The following is an 8,104-nucleotide window of genomic DNA, read 5'->3' as shown; positions in this document are numbered from 1 at the left end:
AGACAAAAATAAACAATAATAAACTGCAAAACTGAAAAAAAATACTATTTTATTAAGCAGCAATTTCAGCAAGATTGTGGATTCAGCAAGATTTCAGTGGTGCGTACCTCCTTCTGCGTACCCCCTCTCTTCCGGACTTCAGTCATACCTTTTCCATTAAGGGACAATATTTGCCCCCTAAATTTTTTTCCCGGTGCTTTTTTTTACCTTTATGCATAACTTTATGAAATAAAAAAATGTTTTCAATGAAAAATGTTCAATAGAGCAATATGCAATGATGGAAAAATGAAGTGATACTTTAAAATATATTACACTAAAACCAGTAAGTCACTGTCTTCTCAATGAGCGAGTCATTGAGTCATTCTTACATTCAGTAACAAAGCAACTAGCTGTATTTATAAATGAATCATTGAATGATTGACTCACAATTCTTTTCAAAGCTGCAGAATTGTTTATGAAACACTGCACTCTAAAAAGAGATGTGTTAAAAATGTTTTAACACATGTAGTGTGTGTGCTCAGGGACAACACGTTGTGTCAGTTTTAACACATGTAGTGTGTGTGCTCAGGGACAAAACATGTTGTGTAGATTTTAACACATGTAGTGTGTGTGCTCAGGGACAACAGATGTTGTGTCAAATTTAACACACAACCTGTGTCGATTCTTAAAACATCTCTGTGTTTATAAGGACTACACATTTTGTATTACCTTTAACCGATAAACGTAATCATTCAAATTCACTAAAGTATTAAAATCTGCTTTATACTTTGGTAATATACTGATAACCCCCATAATAATACAGGAGATAAAAAGGAAAAACACATGATGATTCAAAGTTCACCACCATTGGTTTTCCACGAATCGAGAAACATGTTAATGTAAAGAAGGTGCACAGTGTCATACACACAAACACAAAACACCATCATGGTGACACACACATGACTCCAAATAATGCCAAACACATTCATTGAACAATATATGATGTAATATAAACCCCAAATGTACATGACTGATACAAAAACTAAGAAGAAACTTATTTAGATGAAATAGCATCAAATGTGAAGTGTCACGTTTTACCCACTCCACAGTACACCAAAATCAAATCAATTACAACGCCAGACTATCGATGTAAATGTCTGTTGAGAGAATAATGTTAAAAATCAAACTACTCTTGCTACTCAGTGATCGCATTACATTTACTGAAACTAGTTTCTCAGCAGCAGCGGGATTTTACTTTGCTCCGGTTAGTAGTACTGCGGTAAATACACTTGTGTGATTGTCATGTGGACCGGTTCTCTCAGTTGCCTAGGTAACTTAATATCACTCCGCCGCTGTTGTAGACTGTGCTAATAAATACAGGGAACAAAGTATAACTATTGCAATGCGATGAAAGGGTAGTTTGATTTCTAACATTATTCTCTCAACAGACATTTACATCGTTAGTCTGGCGTTATAATTGATTTGCTTTTGGTGTACTGTGGAGTGGGTAAACTGTTTTAATGGCAGGCTAGCAGATACCGTTGACTTGCGCTAGCCTAGCACCGGCGAACTATGCAAGGACTGGATGAAAATGTTGAAAACTGTGTCCACTGATAACTAACACCCAGGCTAACTTGGAAATGAGGTCCGATGTCCAAAATCCTGAACACCCCTTTAAACAAACCAGCCCTAATCAATACATTTACTTACTTGGCTGACATTATTAAATTAGTAGTTTATGCAGCTCTTCTTCATTAAATTAGTTGAGTTGACAGAATTAGTTGATCAACTATATGTAGGAGCATTGCTTGTTCCTGTCACGGTTTTTAAGGTGATAATCCGTTATAAATATGAAGATTGTATCTTGAAGATTGTATTGTATTGTATTTTCTATTGTAATTTTTGTAAAAAAAAAAAAAAAAAAATGATGTAAAAAAATAAACAACTTATGTTCTGTTGAATGTGTTTTGAAAACTTTTTGTATGTTGTATAATTATACATCTAGGTAACGAAAATATATATTTTAGAAGGGCGCCCTTGGTTCATTTGGCCTGGGGCCTGACCTTAAAGGTGGTATCAGCGATTTCAGGCCCAAACATCAATGATCACATTCATCTAATATTTCCTAACGATCCGCTAGCTGCCCGCCCCATAACCAATCATCGACAGGGGCGGGTATTGTGAGGTTTTTTGCTCGTGCACGGCTGCCTATGACGGCTGCACTCGAAAACCTCACAACCCCGCCCCTGTCGATGATTGGTTGGAACACTATTTATTTTGGTTTTGAGTGATGTTGATACCAACTGTTTTTGTGAGCAGGGGGCTGTTCCATAAAAGACGCTTAGAAAAGCGGGGATTAAACTCCAAAACCGGACTTGAATAAGCCTAACAAATAAGTTGGGGCTAAAGTGGTTCCATAAAAGGTAATTGAAGCTCACGCAATCTCACTAATTTGATCCAGGTTTATCTAGTCTACATAATTGCGTGTGCACGCGTTTCTGAAGCAGCCCTAGAGGTCGATCGTGGATCAAATCGATCCACCATCAAACAGCGTATATTTTGTGCTGTTTTATGCGTTTGTGACATGTTTTTTCCCCCTCAGTTCAAAACTTTACATTTTACAGTTATATTCTCCATCTGTAAATGTTCGAAAGTCATGCAAATGTATCCATTTTGCTGCTAATTTTCATATTGAACGAGCACTGCTGCACGCATGCGCGCCAAATAGGAGCGCAATAATTCTTAAAATCGGAAAATTCGGAAAATTAATATGCGATATTTTATAACACTAGAAATATCTTCTAATTATAATAATTTATCTTTAGGATGTTGGATAAGTTGCAGTAAACTTCTAGCGAACAGAAGTACTTCAGTGAAGTAGCCTAAGTCAGGGAAGATTTTAAGGAACTAAATATATAGCGATACAAAATATAGTTTTGGGTATAGGACCTATGCTACTTAATAAAGATGATGTATACTTATTTAGAAAGCTGAGAATTACAGAATTTAATGCAATATTTTTTTGGAGAAAGCAAGAATCCCCAGTTTTAAATGAGTGGTTTGATTTAGTTTCTAAAGTACACTATGGAGAGGATAACATGAAATTAAGAGCAAATGTATACATTTTGAAAAGATATGTGCAACTCTAAAATCAAAGAATATTCCATAAAATAAAGGAATATATATTATTAACTACATTTTTATATAACCCTCCCTCCCTTTTATTTCTAGTTATTTGTTATTTTATTTATTTACTTATTTAATATTGAATATTTGATATTCAAATAATATTACTTGAATAACTATTAGGAATTATGTGTCATTATAAGAGTTTGATATAAATATGTTAATGTTAAATTTTTATTACTATTTATTTATTGTTTTTTTGTCTTTTCCCCCTTAAATCATATGTAAAAGTGTCTATGTACTTTTTGGTTATTGTTCTAATCATGTGTGTTTTTAGGCTATGTGTTGGTGGGTATTATCACAAAAGAAAAAAAGTAGAAGGAAAAATAAGGAATATTTATTGGGGGAAAATATGATGTCTTTAAAGGAACTGTCCATTTGTATAATTGTGTTAAAGGAACACTCCGACTTTTTGAGACTTTAGCTTATTCACATTATCCCCCAGAGTTAGATAAGTCCATACATACCTTTTTCATTTCTGTGCGTTCTGTAAGTGTTATTTGACGCACCCACCGCTAGCCTAGCTTAGCACAAAGACTGGATGCAAATGGATAGTGTTAGCATAGTAATCCCAATAAGTGACAAAATAATTCAAACAATTTCCTATTTACATGTTGTGATCTGTATAGTCACAGCGTGTACAAAAAACAAGGCTATATGAGACAGAGACCATTTTTAATCGTATAAATACTGGGAACTATATTCTCACTCGGCGTAGGAGCACAGCTAGCTTACTTGGGTGGAGTGGCTACTTGGGCGGAGTGATCAGCGCAGCACACGAGACGCCCTGTGGTGAGGAGCAGAGAGTTCGCTCAGAGTTGGAGTAATAGAGTCTGCAATTACTAGATAGTAAATTTATAGTTTACAGTCATGGGTGTTCGCTGTATTGTAAAGAGTTGCGAAAATAAACAGGGGAGACCAGGTAATACTATGATATTTCATAGAATTCCAACCAAAAACGCTGACCTGATGAATCGATGGCTACTTGTTCTGGGTATCGATCCAAAAACACCTGTAAACACCATCAAGAAGTATTTAGTTTGCTCAGAACATTTCACTGAGGACGACTATTTTGAAAAAATGCAAGTTGCCACACGGACCATGAAACGTGTGCTAAAGGATACAGCCATCCCATCGATAAAGACAGGACAAATTGGATCACCTGTTGCTGCGGTAAGTGTTCCGTTATGTTTTGAGATGACTAACATTAGCCATACTGTAACAGTGCCATGCTAATGTAATGTAAACTTAGTGAAATTATTACGTGAATAGGGGCTCCGTGTATCCTCTTTATTGTTATTATTGTGTTGTCATGAACACACTGTATCGCTCAATAACAAATGAGCGGCGCTAAATGTAACTCTCAGGACTAACGTTATAACATTCAACTTGCTAATGAATTGGAGGGGAATGGGCAGTTTTCTTTTTTGAGAAAATGTTTGTGAAATAGTAGGCTAACGTTACACTCTCAGAAAAAAAGGTACAAAAGCTGTCGCTGTGGCGGTACCTTTTCAAAAGGTACACTTTTGTACCTAAACAGTACATATTAGTCCCTCAAAGGTACATATTAGCAGAGGTGGGTAATCCAGGGGCCAAAGAGTAAAAGTCCTGCCATATGTTTATTCCACCCATAAACTCAGTCAGCTGATTTCACTAATTAGTTCTCTCCCCTGTCTGAAATAGCAAATCCAGGTGATTGGAACAAAATACTGAGGAGGACTTTTACTTTCTGAACCTGGTCTTTACTCCTCTGCATAGCAATGCCACATGTCAGCCAAGAGCAAAGAAATAAACCAGAACTGGACATTAACGTAGCCCAAAAAAATCTGTGTATATTAAATATGGAGAAATTTCAGCCACAGCCTTAGATGAAATCAACTGAAGAGAAAAGAAGACATTAAATCTGTGAAGATCTCAGCAGAGGAGGATTAAACAACTCCACAAACAGCATTACCAGCTTCACTTATTACTAACCAGACTGACTTTATTTCTGTCAGACGTCTACAGAAGATTGTATTTGGAATTAACAGAGGTTTAACTCTAATGTGTTTCATTTGAAATCACCATAAGAGTGATTAGTGTTTCCATTAGTTGGGCTCTTAACTCGTATTAAATCTTTTATCTTTTTTGGCTGCTGTGACAGCTTTGTCAATCACATTTACAGCAGCAAAGAAAGCTAAATTGACTTGAGATCAGATGAAGATGGTTACCTGTTGATGGTTTGATAATCATCATGAAATGACCTGATTCACTAAGGTTTTTATAATTTAACAATTGTGTTGTCACATTAATTTTTTTTTTTCACAACACAAACCCTGTGTTATTGCAGCATGAGATTCAGCAATATTATAACAATCAGAAGACTTTAACAAACATGAACACGAAAAAGCCAGTTCAATATGACACACACAGACATCAACAATCAGCGTATGAATCTCAACAATGGTGACAATCAAAAGTACTTTGCTGCAATGCATGCTGGGTACCAGCATAGTACAAAACTCCCAGCATGCATTGCAACATGAATAAATTATGCAGCTGAATTGTCCTATAATTTTGTTTGATTCAAAATTGCTTTTATTTTTTGCTGTTGTTTTTGTTGTGAATTAGTAGCTTTTCAGTGATGTTCTGATTTTGTTTATCTGCATATGTGTGATTGTCACCATTGTTGAGATTCATACGCTGATTGTTGATGTCTGTGTGTGTCAGCATAGATCAATTTTTTTTGTTTTTCATCTTTGTTAAAAGATTTAAACCGATTGTTATATTGCTGGATCTCATGCTGCAGTAACACAGGGTTTTGAGACATGAATATATTAGTGGAACAACATAATTGTTAGATTTTTAAAAACCTCAGTGTTTCATGATGATTATAAAACCATCAACAGGTAACCATCATCACCTGATCTCATTTCACTTTAGCTTTCGTTGCTGCTGCAAATGTGTTTGACAAACACACTGTCACAACAGCCAAAAAAGACAATAGTTAGAATAAGAGTTAAGAGCCCAACTAATGGAAACACTAATCACTCTTATGGTGACTTCAAATGAAACACATTAGAGTTAAACCTCTGTTAATTCTCAATAAAACTTTTGTAGACGTCTGACAGAAATAAAGTCAGTCTGGTTAGTAATAAGTGAAGCTGGTAATGCTGTTTGTGGAGTTGTTTAATCCTCCTCTGCTGAGATCTTCATAGATGTAATGTCTTCTTTTCTCTTCAGTTGATTTCATCTGAGGCTGTGGCTGAAATTACTCCATATTTAATATACACAGATTTTTTTGGGCTATGATTAGGGATGGGAATTGATAAGAATTTAACGATTCCGATTCCATTATCGATATTGCTTATCGATCCGATTCCTTATCGATTCTCTTATCGATTCTTATTGGGTGAGGGAATAAGTACAAATTTGTTTAATTTTCGCTTTAATATCTGATCAGAAGACACAGCACAGAGTATACACAAATTATGTGTAGCAACCTCAGAACAAACCTAAAAGTAGGTGAGCTACTTCTCAAAGTAAAGTCCAGGGACCTTTAGCCTAGGGCAGTGTTTCTCAACCAGTATGCCATGCCACGCTAGTGTGTGCCTTGAAAGATTATCAAGAAGAGTGCCTTAGGATTAGGAAATTGATCATTTTCACATTCATTGGTCCGGACAAAAAAAATTAATAAAACTGCCATTTATGTGCCATAAAAACTAAAAACACAGACTGAAAACAGTTTAGGAAGAGCTTGTGCCTTTTGGAATATTAACAGTGCTCATGTGGATTAGGCTATTGAGTTACTAAAACAATCTTTGTCAAATAATACACAGGTTTTCATCACATTTTGAACGTTTTAGTTTCCATTTGTTTAATTTCAAGATCTGATGTGATGTGACTAATCCATTGTTGTTTTTACAGCTACAAAGCTGGGAGCACTAAATGATATTCAGTCACATTATACACTATTAAATAGTACCTGATATTATCATTGTCACACTTTGAGATTGTTGTTCCAGCGCGACGTCGCTGTAAAATAGGATCCGTTTCAAATAGGATCGTCGCGTGTCGCGGCTGGTTAAACTTCATTAACATGGAAATTAACATGGAAAATGATACTTTTTATCGCGTGTCGCGCCATATGTAGTTAGGACGCGGTCAGAGCGCTTCTGCCTCGATGCCATGTTTGCTCATAGTGTTTGCTTCGTTCTGAACCAAAACAACGCAGCACGTGTGTGACGTCGTGTCACATTTGAACGAGCGGAACCGATAAGCGGAATCGTTAAGCAGGCATGCTAACGGTTCCAAGGAATCGATTCACTGGGCACCGGTTCTGAAGAAGAACCGGTTCTCGGTTCCCATCCCTAGCTATGATAATGTCCAGTTCTGGTTTATTTCTTTGCTCTTGGCTGACATGTGGCATTGCTATGCAGAGGTGTAAAGACCAGGTTCAGAAAGTAAAAGTCCTCCTCAGTATTTTGTTCCAATCACCTGGATTTGCTATTTCAGACAGGGGAGAGAACTAATTAGTGAAATCAGCTGACTGAGTTTATGGGTGGAATAAACATATGGCAGGACTTTTACTCTTTGGCCCCTGGATTACCCACCTCTGCTAATATGTACCTTTGAGGGACTAATATGTACTGTTTAGGTACAAAAGTGTACCTTTTGAAAAGGTACCGCCACAGCGACAGCTTTTGTACCTTTTTTTCTGAGAGTGTACTGTCTGTGGGTTCATTGTGCAAAAACTATTTGCCTTGTGCAATTACTCTCCCCATATTCTAGGCTATTATAATGCAATTATCTAACATTACTGTATTATATGCTGTTGATTACATTTGGTCAGCTGTAATAAATTGCATTTCAAATATATCTATTCCTGTAATAATTTTTATACATTTTCTGTGATAATTATTAATCAGGGTGAGATGAGTGTTCTACTGCCGGATCTGCT

Source organism: Scardinius erythrophthalmus, assembly GCF_964197995.2.
Source record: "Scardinius erythrophthalmus genome assembly, chromosome: 3".
Classification (NCBI taxonomy): Eukaryota; Metazoa; Chordata; class Actinopteri; order Cypriniformes; family Leuciscidae; genus Scardinius; species Scardinius erythrophthalmus.
The sequence above is the reverse complement of the archived record's forward strand: the minus strand, read 5'-3'. Positions refer to the sequence as shown.